This window comes from Giraffa tippelskirchi, chromosome 4, assembly GCF_054371585.1.
Source record: "Giraffa tippelskirchi isolate mGirTip1 chromosome 4, T2T-mGirTip1v1.2.pri, whole genome shotgun sequence".
Lineage (NCBI taxonomy): Eukaryota > Metazoa > Chordata > Mammalia > Artiodactyla > Giraffidae > Giraffa > Giraffa tippelskirchi.
Genome location: NC_137278.1, coordinates 155,731,524 through 155,747,076, shown reverse-complemented (window position 1 = coordinate 155,747,076; position 15,553 = coordinate 155,731,524). Strand labels below are relative to the sequence as shown.

At 49.2% G+C, this 15,553-nt stretch overlaps 1 pseudogene; it reads right to left on the bottom strand.

Moving 5' to 3' along the window:
* Positions 1-3,463: 3,463 nt before the first annotated feature.
* On the bottom strand, positions 3,464-12,649 carry LOC145544399 (retinol dehydrogenase 16-like; annotated as a pseudogene).
* Between the last annotated feature and the right edge of the window lie 2,904 nt (positions 12,650-15,553).

Below are 15,553 nucleotides of genomic sequence, written 5' to 3'. Positions count from 1 at the left end.
ACAGCTTGAGAGGGTAACAGGCCAGAAGGCCAGGGGTCTCCAAAGGGAGGAAATAGGCTGCAAGTGTCAGACATTTTTTATCTCTCTCTTAAGTGGCAGGAGGAAACAAACTAGTGTTACATTTTTTCCCCTCTCTCTACAAATTTAAAAAGAGGTTTCTCTTAAAATTCTGTTGCCATAATGACACCTGGTTCCACCTGAACTTAACTTTCCTCAAACCTTGAGCTAACCAATGCATTTATCTTATGGAAATATTTGTCTTAAGCTATGTTAATGTACTATGTAAACCCTAGACTCTGTCTTCAAGTCGGTTCCCTCTAAAGGCTCAGAACCAACTTGACAAACCAGTATGTTATATTCATACATTGTTCTCCTAATCTATGTTAATGAAACTATATATTTGTATGGAAATTTGCCTTTCTTCAAGATTCAAGTCAATTGTTTTTTGCCCCTGGATGACTCACCTGGTGCCATTCTCTGAGTTTTGAGACATTTCCTTTCTTTAATTAGCAGACTGCTAGTAGCTATATAACATCCAGCTAAAAAATAGCAGCAGAGCACTCTTTCTGCCGCCTTCTGATGTCTATGTCAGAAGCTTTCTCTATCTATTTTATACTTTAATAAAACTTTATTACACAAAAGCTCTGAGCGATCAAGCCTTGTCTCTGGCCCAGGATTGAATTCTTCTCCAGAGGCCAAGAATCCTGGCATCTTTCGTGGTTCAGCAACAACCTTTCAAACTGTTCCCCTTTTAACCCGTGAAGATGTCCTGCTCACAGACATGGGTGCCTGGATCCATTGCCCTCTCCCCTTCTGTGCTCAGACCCTACCCAGCCCAGCACCACACCCAGAATCCTAACCAGTCAGACACTGAGAGAAAGCAGATCGGAAACCTGAAAAACATTAACTGGAATGCTAACTCTTCCAAGCAGTGAGATCTGTAAACCACAATGATGGAAAGAAATTAGTTCAGTTTGTATGGGGGTGAGGGTGGAGAGGATGGACCTGACCACTCAAGAGACTGAAGGAAGGTCCTGAGATTGGATCCCAGAACAGCTGAACATGGAGGGGTTCACTGGGAGGGGGAGGATACCATCCAGGAATGGGGGTGAACCACGAGGGGCGTGGAGCTGGTGAGAGGGGCAGGGACAGAAGGAGCTGGGGTCAGTGCCCTGGGCATCTGTTCACTGTCCACATTTATCACAGTTCTGACTCCAAATCAGGAAAGGCTACAGTTCCTGGGTGGAAGGAAAAGCTTCCCCAAGGACACAGAGGCTCAGATGCCTCTGGAACTCACCCCAGCAGCCAACAAACACAGAGGAAGATAGATTCAGCCTTTAGTGGTCACTGTCTCCTGCAGGGAGCTGACTGTTGTCCTGAAAGTGATTGCCCTTCAGGTGGCAGTCGGCAGCAATAATGGAAAGGATGGTCCTACAGAAACCAGCCTCTGCCTGCTTCCTAGGTGACCAGCAGGACCCTCCTACAGGGGCTCCCAAAAGGGTGAGGCTGAAGAAGGCCAGAATAGAGAATGGTGCCCTGTAAACTGTCAGGAAGCCGGAGGGACATGCAAGTTTTATACAAACACTAACCCTGCTAAAGGAGAAGGTTTTGGTTTCTTACTTGGAGATTTTTTTTTCTCAGTGAGCATGAAATCATCAACCACAAATTCCAATGGGGCCATGCAGCAGACTGGTGCCAGCCCTCAGGGCTTCTGCCTCTGTTCTGTGACTCTTGAAAGTTACAGCGTGGGTTTGGGGCCTGTCAGGAGCTCCAGGCTACATTCCAACTGGAGACGACCACAGGAAGGTCGGGAGAGACCCGAGACAGGAGGCTGGAGTGACTCTCACTCACTTGGGAGCTGCAGAGCCCACAAGAAGACATCTTTCAGGGGCCACCCTGTCAGAGAGACTCACTGACTAAAATCTCTGCACCTTTGATCCTGGGAGGTTCAGCTGGGTCACATTCCAAGGCAGCAACTGTCAAGTCTATATGCTCGGAAGCAGGGAGTCACCCCCTGGTGGTGTTCTCCCAGTCTCAGGAGGACCACAGTCAAGACACAGATCATTCCACACCCATCCCCTCATCTCCTCCCAGCAAGAGTCCTCTGAAGAGAGAGAGAGGCTTAGGAAACAGGGGGCTGGAAGGGGCCGAGAGTGAGGGCTAATTGTGCAACCTTGTTTCCAGCCCTACCTGTCTGCTGTCCCCCTACATGAGTTAGCTCTCAAAACGGACAGACAAACCCTGCCCTCAGGTACTAAGTATCTGATTGCGGGAGGAGATTGTATTAGGGTTGGGGAGCCACTGAACCTGTTCACCAAAACCACCAGGACAGCCAAGAGGAGGAGGAGGGAGACTGCCTTGTGGCTGCTGTGTGGACTTTGGCACGGGTTCCAGACCCTGTTCACATCCATCAGACCTGGCTCCTTCCCCAAGGAAGGCAGCCTGGAAGGACAAGGACTGGGAATCTGCTGAGGGTCCAGCCTAAAGACTCCGCTGGTGTGCACTGCACTTCTTTTTCAATGCATTTGTTGTTCAGTCTTGTCTGAGTTAGAGCCCGTGAGTCACAAATCAAACAGGTGGCCATGGAACCCATCTCAGTGCAGCCCTGCGTCCCCCCACCCCTTGTGGGACCAGCAAGGAGGGTTAGGGCTTTATAACCTCACAAGCCCTCTGACATTCTGGAGAAGATTCCTGGGAGTGATTCCAAACCTCCTGAACACATCCCTCCCAAGGCATAAAGTGAATCAATGATGATTTATTTGATTTCATTTGGTTTGGTGAGACTGGTACTCTTTGTGTGTGTCATAAATAATTTGAAAAGCAAGTGTCTTCAGTTTAAACATGAAGCCCTAGCATGCATTCTAGTAGGTGAACTTCTCAAATGAAATTTTAGGGAAAAAATAATCAATGGAAATTCTTGTTTCCAAGATGGATTAAAACCTGGTTTCTGTACCCAAACCTGCCAAGGCCACTGAATTGGCACCCAGGCTGTTGGATCAATCTGATAGTCACTCTTCACGATCAACAGACACCTTCAGGGAAAAGGGGCTTTTATCCGCTTGCTCATCATTTCTATCCTGGGGAAGAGGGAGGCAGGACATGGGAAAGATTCATCTGAAGAAGTGGACAGAGCCAAAGCACAGGGGACTGAAACCCACAGTGTCTCATGTCCTCCCCAAAGTATGGCTTTTCACAGCTGATGTGGGTCATAAAGCAAAAGGGACAGAATGAATACATGAGCATCTGACCCCAGTTTCTAAGGCCCAATCTTGTCTCTTTCTTTCTAATTTCCCCAAGTCCTAAGCAGTGATGAAAGCAAAGCCTGGGGAGTGGGTGGGGAGTGAGGTGGAATGTGTGTTCTGGTGTCCCGAGAATCCCCCTCTGCACTCTATTTCCCTCCCTCCATGTGTCCTCTCCCCACCCAGGACCTAACTGCCCCCCTATCATGCATCCCACTCTTGCATTACAGGGCCTTAGCAGGCCCAGGGTAATCCAGTACATCATGAGATCGACCAGGAAGTTGGGCAGTTAGCTCATCGGGAGATAGAAGAACTTGGCGTCCCAGCCAGCTCTGTATCTGGTGTGGGGGTGGCAAGTGATCAGAGCATGCTCCATGCAGTCACTCACCAAGGACAGATTTCCAACCCACCGTGGCTTCAGTAAATCCGATGTCTTCATGACTGTACAGAAGGAGACACAATCCTAGTTATTCTCATTTTCCAGCCCTCCCACTTACAGATCAACTTGACTTTCCAAAAATTCTGTTCTCTTCCAAAATCATGGTCCATATCAAACCAATAGATATCACTGCAATGTGTCCCAGCACGTAGCAAAAAAAATACACTTCCACACTAAGTTAGTGCCCTCTAGCACCTTTCCAGGGAATACGTATACTACATACTGGAGGTCTCTACCCACACTAGAAATTGAGGCACCTGAAAAAGGTGGTCCTAACAACTGTGGCTCAGCTGGTAAAGAATTGGCCAGCAATGTGGGAGACTTGGGATAGATCCCTGGGTTGGGAAGATCCCCTGGGGAAGGGAAAGACTACCCACTCCAGTATTCTGGCCTGGAGAATTCCATGGACTCTATAGTCCATTGGATCAAAAAGAGTCGGACATGACTGAACGACTTACTTTCACAACACCACCTTGCCATGATTCTAGGGGTATATCCCTCTGTGACATCAGTCTCCTTTCCAAATTAAAAGGGTTTCTGAAGAGAAACTGTTCTCTAGATCTACCAAGCCTTGATCCTTCCCTTCTGTCACCAGTTGACCAAACAGAGACCTTGGGGATGAGCTCATATCCTCACTGTGGGGGTAACAGAGAGCCTGGAGGATGGAACTGAGACTGGAGGAGGCACTAATGATGCATTTCTGAATATTTTCCCAAACCCCACAGCTAACTCACAGTCAGCAAGGAAGTTGTCTCCATAGAGTTTCTGGATCTCTGGGCTGGCATGATCCCATGATGCCTGGAGGGTTCCATTAAACACCTCACCTTGGGTCATATTGGTCAGGAAGTAACCGGGATCAATCATAACCACCTTCACTCTGAAGTAGGAGAGCTCTCTCTTGTAATGTAGACAGGACGAGGGGCAAGGGCTTGAGAAGTCACGCAAGCAGAACATGAAAGAACAGTCAGACACCAGTACAGGGCTGGGTGAGATGGGCTGGGAGCTCTCAGAAGTTGTGAGATGCAGAAGCCAAGGAGAGAAGCTCATAGTGATGTTACTGCTTCTCTTTAGAGTTTGACTATTTTCCCAATTATTTTACACCCCGTGCCTATCAGCTCTACATCCTACCAACTGTGCTGAAGAGCATTGTTTAACTGTTGTCACCTCCTAATCCTGTCATTCCAATCAATCGCCATGTTTGCACATTGTGTCTTTCCATAGACCACATCCCTTGTCTCCCCTCTCCCACCCCAGTAACCCCTCTGTCCTCTAAGGAGCATCCACCAGTCTGAGGACAGAGCTCTCATACATCAGAGCCACTCTCTCTCTGCAGCCAGTGGTCTCTACCACTGATTTGACAAGGTAACTCCCTTGACCAATTACTTCAAGGGGCACACATCCCCCCAGGGCTTCCAGAACATAAATACTGTAGCAGTTGAGCACATGAAAGGCCTGCACAGCCAAATCCTATCCTTTATTGTCACTCCAATAATTTCTGACCATGGGCCCTCCTGCAAGGCAGGAGTAAGTTGAATCAAACCCTGTAGGTCTGGGACCAACTGGGGATGCAAAACATATGAACATGCTTTTCATCAAAAAGACCTACACAGTGAGAGGGACCTAGAAGGAAGAGTCAATAGGTCTGTGATGTATGAAAACCTTAGTGGAACCCCCGCCTTAACCCCTTCCCTGCCTCAGTGCTCAGAAGGAGGAAAAGAGAAGAAGGGCCTCCCTCCCAGACCATTATCTGAGGGAGTCCGAGAAGGCCTCCACGCTGTACTTGGACATGCAGTAGCCTCCACCAAAGAGAGCCGGCTGGCCCATGATGCTGGAGATGTTGGCCACACAGCCCCTCCTTTTCCACACCAAAGACAGCAGACTCAGGGTCATGTCAATCACCCCCAACAGGTTAACATCCAGAATCTTCACAAAGTCCTGTTTGATCAACCACTGATTGAGTGTCATCGTTGTGCAAATGCTGACATTATTCACCAGACCCCAGAGTCCTGGGAAGAGTGAGGATGAGAGGGCAACACTGTGTGGGCCCAGGAGTGAGGACTGAGCCATAATGCCAAGTCACCCTCCAGAAGGACTTTAAGAGAAAGGCTGCAGGGGAGGGGCTGGAGCAGAGACCAACATGCTCCTGGGGGTTTGAGGAGACCAGACTCTGTGAGCAGTGGGAGGACAGAAGGTGTGCCTTCCTCCCAACTCAGTCTTCACACACTGTCCACTGCCTAGTGACAAGGAAGAAGTACCCCAGTGTTGATGAAGGCAGGTATTAAGCTTGAGGAAATCTAGTGGGTCTATAGTCTGGAACTCAAGAGTGAAGTTTTGGGTTTTCACAGTCCATGGTGTCTTTGAAAGTGAAAGTCACTAAGTTGTGTATGACTCTTTGTGACCCCAGGGACTATACAGTCTATGGAATTCTCCAATCCAGAATACTGAGTGGGTAACCTTTCCCTTCTCCAGGGGATCTTCCAAGCCCAGGGATCGAACCCAGGTCTCCCGCATTACAGGCAGAGTCTTTACCAGCTGACCTCAGGGAAGCTCAAGAAGACTGGAGTGGGTAGCCTATCCATTTTCCAGCAGACCTTCCTGACCCAGGAATCAAACCAGGGTCTCCTGCATTGCAGACAGATTCTTTACCAACTGAGCTATCAATGGTGTCTTTGCACACTAATAAATATTCCCCAGCTTTCAAGATTTTCTGACAGCTTTTGAACTGAGTGCTCAACAGTTAGTATGAGGAAAAAAGAGGAAACATAGACAATGAGGATGGGAGGGAAAGAGAGGAAAAAAGGAATCAAGAGATGAAGGCAATAACAAAAAAAGATGAGTGTAACTGAGTGCAGACTGGTTGGGTAAAACAGACCTGAGATCTCAGGATTGAGGGCACTTGGTGACAGACCTGGTATCGACCTCTAGGGCCTGGGCTTGAAACACCCGCACTTCAATACTGAGCAATGTGTCTCAGGAATCTGGAGAATTCCGAGGGCTATTTGGGAGGGGGAGGGCAGGGATGCTTCTCCTTACCCTTGACACCCAGAGCACAGGGTTTACTCCCTACCCCAGAAAACTCCACCTTCTCCTCCCACTCACACAGGAGGCCACCCTGGCTTCATCTCCTTGGTGCAAATTCATCCAGCTTAAAGGAAACCTCTTGCAAGAGTCCAAGACACAATCCCAAGGTTTTAAAGTAAACCTTTAGCAACCATAGACCTCATGGCAAGCGCAGTAGGCATTCAAGGTTGCTGGGGTAAGGGAACCAGAAGTTCCACACAGAGAGCTGAGTCCCTGCCCTGCTCAGCAACATGCCTGACTTGTAGGATAAATATGGTCCAATCATTTGTTATCAAAGACACAATCAAGTGTAGAGACTTGGGTAGAAAGAAGTTTGCAGAGATATCATTTATGTGGAATATGGTGAATAAAATGTAGGAAATAATTATGTATCATACCATGAAGTATTTTTTAGTAAGTGATGCTATTTTAATGTGTAGTGTTTTCTCAGTCATAATTTATGATGTTTTTGAAGAAAGTTTTATCATGTTCTAAATCTATATATTTTCATGTAATAGAAAGAAAAGGATAAATATGTACAAATATAAGACCATGTATGTCAAAACACTAATAGCCCTTATCTCTGGGTGGTGAGATTTTCAGTGTTTGGCATATCTCTCAGTTTCCACAATGATCATTCTTTCATCACTTAGATGAAAGAAACTAAAGTTCTCTCCTTCCACTGCAAAACATAGGCAGATTCTAAGAATTAAAAAATTTTTAAAAAGCAGTAGAGTAAAGAAAAGCAGAAAGCAGAGAGAGAAAGAGACTCCATAGTAGTTACTTGACTTCCCCTAGACAAGACCTGAGAACTCAGTATCATTATTTGAAAATAAGTGACATTAAAAGCCAAGTGGGATGCCTATGGGTCACCAAAAAGCACATGATCAAGTGATAAGAACATAGCCCAGTTCCAGCCCTGCTCCTGAAACCCTTGCAGCCTTTCAACCAGAGCCCTCACTTCCACCCCTCCTCCAGAAAGTCCACCCTGATCACCCTGCTATCTCAGCAGCAAGAAACCCAAACTTTCTGCTAAGACAGGAGAGGATACCAGACAGATAGTCTGCAAGGCACATTCCCATCAGGGAAAACTCTTCCCCAAACTACAGAGCCTCCAGGTCAGGAGGTGGGAGTGGGGAATGGAAGAGGCTCATCTGGTCAGCTGAGTGAGGTGAAGACTGCAAGTGGGACTTCACATCCAGGAAAACATCTTGGATTATTCCCCAGGGAGCTGATAACAGGTCTCCCCTCACACAGAGAGGAGTAAACAAACAAAAAATGTGGGTGGTACTTCTGTCTCCCACACTCTCCTTCACCCACTCAGTGGCCGCAGTGACACTCTCAGTCTTGGTAACATCCAGGATCACCGTCTGCAGCCTGTTGACGTCTGCTTCCTCAGTTGCTCGGCTCCCTGCCCTGTCAAACACACAGCCAGGACCCTCAAGCCTTGCAGGCTCAGCAGCCTGGCCAGCAGTTTCCTGAAGCTCAAATCACAGCCAGTGATGAAGACGAACTTGTCCTGGAGGTGTCTCACCACCTGCCTCTCCCAGTACCAGCGCAGGAGGTAGTACAGGCCCACGAGGACCACCAAGTACAGCCACATGGGTTTGTAGGGGACAGACACACACAGGTTGGGGTGAATAGGGTCTGATTTGTGATCAGACAGAAGAAATTAAGAATGTGCACCAAGCTGATTGGCCAGTCAGCCTCCAGACTCTCTGGCATGGAGTTCTGAAGATTTCCTATTCACCTTCTTCAGTGATTATGACTGACTCTGATCCCAGTACTTACTTTTGGTTTGGGGCACACTTAATGCACTTCTCATTGATACTATTGCATTTCCAACACAAAACCTTAAGGAGGAAAATACTCTTCCAACCTCACTCTCCTGGTCCTTGCACTCCTGCCTGTTTCCCTCTGCTCACCTCTGCCCTCTCAATCCTCACACACCCATAAACACATTAGAAATTTTGCATCTCAGGTTTCATGGTTCGCAATCAAATTGTTCCCATTTTTTTATTGAAGTCTATGACCTGGGTCTCCTAGACTAGGAACATTCTTATAAGGGGATACACTTGGAATCAAGACACATATAACTTCAAAACCCAGCTCTGCTGCCAACTAGCTATGTGACCCTGGGCAGCTGACTTAGCCTCTTATCTCATTTCCTCCTCTCCCTCAGCTCACAGAATTCGCTCCTGAAAGACTAAGTCCCCTCAGCCTCTCTAGGATTAGAAGGAGAAGGCAAAAGGGAATAAGATCTCTCCTGATACAGTGGCTCTCTGGACAAGAAAGAAGTTCAGAAGAGCGGTGGGGGTGTCTGAGGCAAAGAGAGGAGACACGAAGGGAATGAGGGGACACAAGCAATGGTGAGACTTCTCCCAGATGCTGGGATGGGTGTTGGAAGGACTCACACAAAGCTGCTCTAACAGGTGTTCCCCTTTGACTCCAAGAAGATGTTCTGTCCACATACCTGGATGCTGGGTTCCATTGCCCTCTCTCCTTCTGTGGTCAGACCCGACCTGCCGGGCACCACAGACAACATCCAGACCACCCAGATGTAGAGCAAAGACTGATTTGAACCTTGACGTCATATCATTAATTGGAATGCTAACTCCCCCAAGCAAGAAGCTCAATAATTGGAAAGGAATTAGTTCAATTTGTATGAGGGTTATGGTGGAGAGGAGGAGTGAGCTGCCTGCTCAGCAGACTGGAGAAAGGACCCAAGACTAGACTCCAGAAGAGCTGTGCATGCAGGGTGTTCACAGGGATGGGGAAGATGCCACTCAGTAATGGGGCTGGACCACCACAGGCACTGAGCTGGTGAGAGGAGCAGGGACAGAAGGAGCCGGGGTAAGTGCCCTGGGCATCCCCTCATCATCCATGTTTATCACGGCTCCGACTCCAAGTCAGGAAAGATGATGGGCACTGGCTGGAAGGAGAGGATTCCCCAACAACACAGAGACTCAGATGCCCCTGGAGCCCACCCCAGCAGCCGAGATACACAGAGAGGAGGACAGATTCAGCCTCTAGTGGTCACTGCCACCTGCAGGGTGCTGACTGCCATCCTGAAAGGAGTTGTCCCTCAGGTGGCAATCGGCAGCAGTAATGGAAAGGACGGTCCTGCAGAAAGCAGCCTGTGCCTGCTTCCTGGGTGATCAGCAGGACCCTCCTACAGGGATTCCCCAAAGGGTGAGGAAGAAGAAGGCCAGGATGGTGGATGCTGCTCTGGAAACTGTCATGAAGCCAGAGGAACAGGCAAGTCTTATACAAACACCAACCCTGCTAAGGATGAAGGTGGTGGTTTCTTTACTTGGAAGAAAGAGGAGATTTTTTTCTCTGACCGTGAATTCCTTCATCATAAATTCCCACGGGTCCATGCAGCAGCCCCATCCCAGTCCTCACATCATCAGCTTCCCTTGTGTGAGTCTTGAAAGTCATATGATGACTTGTGGGGTCTCAGGAGCTTCCAACTCCTGTTCCAGGTGGGTACAATGACAGGCAGGGCGGGAGAGAGCAGTAAGAGGCAGGAGCTGGGGTGACACTCACCTGGGATCTGAGCAGCCAGAACAAAAAGTCTTTCAGAGACAGTTCTGTCAGGGAGACTCACTGACAAAAATCTCTGCATCTTATGTTCTCGGAGGGGTAGTTGGGCCAGATGCCAGGGCAGAACCTCTGACCCACATGTGATTCAGAGCTGATGCACTACTCCTTGAGCCCCAGAGCATCTCAGTGGGGACCACTGTCAAGCTAAGGCCACCCCCCAACCACTGCCTGTTCTACACCCATGACAGGTCCTCTGAACAGGTGGAGGTGTAGGTAACAAATGGAGGAGCTGGAAGGGGTAGGGAATGAGGGCAAACTGTGCAAGCTTGTTTCCAGTTCCACTGTCTGAAGTGGAGATTCTAAAATGTGGAGACAGGTCAGTGTGTTCAGGTGATTGGAGGGGTTGGGGAGTCACTGACCCCAGGCAACTCAGAAAGGCCACGACAGCCCAGGGAAAGAGTGACAGCAGATTCCTTGTGACACTCCTGTGGATCTTCAGAGAATGGGTTCCTGCCCTGCATGTGTTCATCAGACCAGACCTGGTTCCCTCCTCAAGGAAGGTGGCCTGGAAAAAGGAGGAATGAGGCTCTGCTGAGGGTCCAGGCTGAGAATGTGACCTGGTATGCACTGCACCTTTTTTCCAGTGCATTTGTTGTTCTGCCTTGCCCGTGAGTCACAGTCCCCAGAGTTGGCCATGGAACTTATCTCAGTGCAGCCCTGCGTCCCCCAACCCCTTGTAAGACCAGCAAGCAGGGTCAGGGTTTGTAACCTCACAAGTCCTCTGACATTCTGTAGAGGATTCCTGGAGATGAGTCCAGACCTCCTGAACACAAACCCTCAGTGCATAAAGTGAATTAGTAATGCTTTACTTAATTTCTGTTGGTTTAGTAGGTCTGGCGGTGTGTAAGTGTGTAAATAAATACATGAAAATCTGGAGTCTTCATATCAAGCAAGAAGCTCTAGGTTTGCATTTAAGAGGAGAACGTGGATCGACTTTGAGGGGCTGACACACCACAGCCTGAAGGATTCAGAGATCCTTGAGGATCCTCCTGGTCACGTTCATCTCTTCAGCAGTCCCCTCTCTGACACCAAGCCGTTTAAACAGGTTTGTGTTTCAGGGGTCCTGCAGCATCTGACCCCGCTCTCTGTTTGCTTGAAAATGGTGATATTGTTCTATAACATAAGGTTCCCCTAAACATGCCATAATCTCAATTTTGAAAAAAAAAAGGAAATAAAAATTCAGTTTTTTAGTTGACTCTTGGATAAGTCCCTCCCACTCCAATTTGCCCTCAGCCCAGAAATCTGTTTGACTATACAAATGCCTTCTCCACTGAGTCCATACTCAGACCATCATAACAACAGAGGACACACAGAGAGTCAAGATCTCTGGAACCACTGGGACATCAGAGGAATTCCTGCCCTGCACACAGTAGGTGCTCAATAAGCATTAGCAGAAAACATAAGATGGGGCTCCAGAAGTGACTCCCACTCTCCTCCATTGGAGGGTTGGGGAAGAGGATCTGGGCTGGGGAACCTGGCAGGTGGCAAACGATGGAGGGTAGTGATTCTATAGGAGGGGACAGAGGGAAGACTGCAGGCAGGGTTCTGATGAGAGAGAGGTTACATGTCCCCAGGGAAGGGTTTGGGCCATGCTTCTCCCTTATAGACCTCTCCTTGTTTGTCCATCCTTGTGTTAATTCTGGGACCCCAGGTCACACGATAAGCCCCAGAAAGACATATTAGCCCCTCACTTCTACAGATAAAGGGATACCCTCATTTCCTTCTTCAAGTCCTCCTAAGGTCGCCCCATGCACCCCTCCACCTCCGCGAGGTCACCTGAGTCTTCTTCTCATAGACACACACCCATCACTGCCCAAGGCCATGGTCACAGTCACTGGGCCTGGGTAAACGTGTGGTCAGCTGGGTGAGGTGAAGAAGGCAGGTGGGACTTCACGTCCAGCAAAACACCTTGGACTCTTCCCCAGGGTGCTGACACCGAGTCTACCCTCATACAGAGAGAAGAAGTAAACAAACAAGAAATATGGGTGGTACCTCTGTCCCCCACACGCTCCTTCACCCACTCAGTGGCCACAGCAATGCTCTCAGTCTTGGTGACGTCCAGGATCACAGTCTGCAGCCTCTTTGACGTCTAATTCCTCAGCTGCTCAGCCACCTATTCCGACAGACACTCAGCCAGGAACCTCAAGCCTCGCAGGTCCAGCTGCTGAGCCAGCAGGTTCCCAAAGCCTGAGTCACACTCCGTTATGAAGATGAACTTTTCTTGGAGGTGGCTCACCACCTGCCTCTCCTGGTAACAGCGAAGGAACTAGTAAAGGCCCACAAGAACCACCAGATACAGCCACATGGCTTTGCAGGGGACAGACACTCACAGGCTGAGGTGAAATAGAATCTGCCTATTGACCACACAGGAAGAATTAAGAACATGCACCAAGGTGGTTGGCCAGTCAACCTCCAGACCTTCTGGCATGGAGTTCTCAAGATTTTCCTATTCACCTTCTTCAGTGAGTGTGACTGACTCTGATCCCAGTGCTTGTTTTTTGGTACATTTAACCCACTTCTCGTCAATAGCACTGCATTTCCAACACAAACTTTCAAGGATGACAATACTTTTCCAACCTCACTTTCCTGGTCCTCCCACTCCTCCTGTTTCCCTCTGCTCACCTCTCCCTTCTTACTACCCTCCTCCATACACACGCACACATTAGAACCCTTGCATCCCAGATTTCATGGTTCATAATTATCTTTGTCCTTTTTCCTGGTTAAGTCTCAGACCTGGGTCTCCCAGATCTAGTGGATTCTCTTACAAAGGGAATACACCTGGAATCAAGACACATGTGGCTTCAAAACCCAGTTCTCCTGCCAAATAGCTGTGTGACCTTGGGCAGCTGGCTTAGCCTCTGACCTGGTTTCCTCCTCTGGCTCAATTCACAGAATTCCCTCCTGAAAGACTAAGTCCCCTCAGCCTCTCTAGAATTAGAAGAAGGCAAAACAGAATAAGGCTCTTCTGGTACAACGGTTCTCTGGACCCAAAAGGTGCTCAGAAGAGCAGTGGGGGTGTCTGAGGCAAAGAGAGGGGACAGAAGGGAGTGAGGGGACACAGGCAATGGTGAAACTTCTCCCAGATGCTGGGATGGGTGTTGGAAGGACTCAAACAAAGCTGCTTTAACAGTTGTTCCCCTTTCATTCCATGAAGATTCCCTGCTCACAGTCTTGGGTGCCTGGCTCCATCACCCTCTCCACACTCTCTGCATAGACTCTGCCCTGCCAAGCACCACACCCAGAAACCAGACCACTCTGACATGGAGAAAAGACTGATGGAAAAGCCTGGTTTAACAGGGACCATGAGATGGGGAGGGCTTCCCTTGTGGTTCAGCTGGGAAAGAATCCGCCTGCAATGTGGGGGACCTGGGTTCGATCACTGGGATGGGAAGGTCCCCTGGAGAAGGGAAAGGCTACTTACTCCAGTATTTTGGCCTGGGAAATTCCATAGAGTGTATAGTCCAGGGGTGGCAAAGAGCTGAACATGACTGAGCAACTTTTTAAATTTTTTTATGGGATGGGGTGGATTTCCCAGGTGGCCCTAGTGGTAAAGAACCTGCCTGCCAAAGCAAGAAGCATGAGATGTGGTTTTGATCCCTGATTTGGAGAGCTCCCCTGCAGGAGGGCATGGCAAGCCACTCCAGTATTCTTGCCTGGTGAATCTCAGGGACAGGGGAGCCTGGTGGGCTACAGTCCATGCGATAGCAGAGAGTCCGAAACACTGAAGCAACTTAGTGCCCATGGATGCATGGGATGAGGTATGCAACTTCCCATTAGCAGGGACGTCGGTAAACCACAGTAACTGGATAGGTATTAGTTCAGTTTGTATGAGGGTGATGGTGGAAAGGAGCAGAGAGCTGACACCTCAGGAGACTGAAGAAAGGTCCTGAGACTGGAGCACAGAATAACTGGGCATAGAGGCGGTTCATGGGGAGGAGGAGGATACCATCCAGGAATGGGGCTGGACCACCAGGGACACGGAGCTGGTGAGAGGGTCAGGGACAGAAGGAGGTGGGGTCAGTGCCCTAGGCATCTCCTCACTGTCCACATTTATCATAGCTCTGACTGCCAAGTCAGGAAAGACTACAGGTATTAGATGGAAGGAGAGGCTTCCCCAAGGACACAGAGGCTCAGATGCCCCTGGAACTCACCCCAGCAGCCCACAAACACAGAGAGGAAGATAGATTCAGCCTTTAGTGGTCACCTGCAGGAAGCTGATTGTCATCCTGAAAGGAGTTGTCCCTCAAGTGGGAGTTGGCAGCAGTAATGGAAAGTATGGTCCTGAAGAAAGTAGCCTCTGCCTGCTTCCTGGGTAACCAGCAGGACCCTCCGATAGGGGCTCCCCAAAGTTGAGGAGGAAGAAGGCCAGGATGGGGGATGGTGCCCTGGAAACCGTCAGGAAGCTGGGGGACATGAGGGTTATACAAACACTAACCCTGCTAAGAGAGAAGGTTGTGGTTTCTTTACTGAAAGTAACAAAACTTTTTTTTTTCCTCAGTGACCTTGAAAACATCAGCCATAAATTCCCATGGGGCCATGCAGCAGACTGGTGTCAGCCCTCAGGGCTTCTGCCTCTGTTCTGTGAACCCTGAAAGTTACAGGGTGGGTTTGGGGCCTGTCAGGAGCTCCAGGCTACATTCCAACTGGAGAAGACCACAGGAAGGTCAGGAGAGACCCGAGACAGGAGGCTGGGGTGCCTCTTACTCACCTGGGAGCTGCAGAGCCCACAAGAAGACATCTTTCTGGGCCCATCCTGTCAGGGAGACTCACTGACTAAAATCTCTGCACCTTTGATCCTAGGAGGTTCAGCTGGGTCACATTCCAAGGCAGCGACTGTCAAGCCTATATGCTCAGAAGCAGGGAGTCGCCCCCTGGTGGCGCTCTCCCAGTCTCAGGAGGTCCACAGTCAAGACAGGGCATTCCACACCCATCCCCTCATCTCCTCCCAGAACTTGTCCTCTGAAGAGAGAGGCTTAGAAAAAAACATGGAGCTGAAAGGGGCCACGAGTGAGGGCTAATTGTGCAACCTTTTTTCCAGCCCTACCTGTCTGCTGTCCCCCTACTTGAGTGAGCTCTCAAAATTGACAGACAACTCCTGTCTTCACGTCCTAAGGGTCTGATTCTGGGAGGAGATGGTATTTGTGGTGGGGAGCCACTGAACCTGTTCTCCAAAACCACCCACATGGCCAAGGCGGGGAGGAGGGAGACT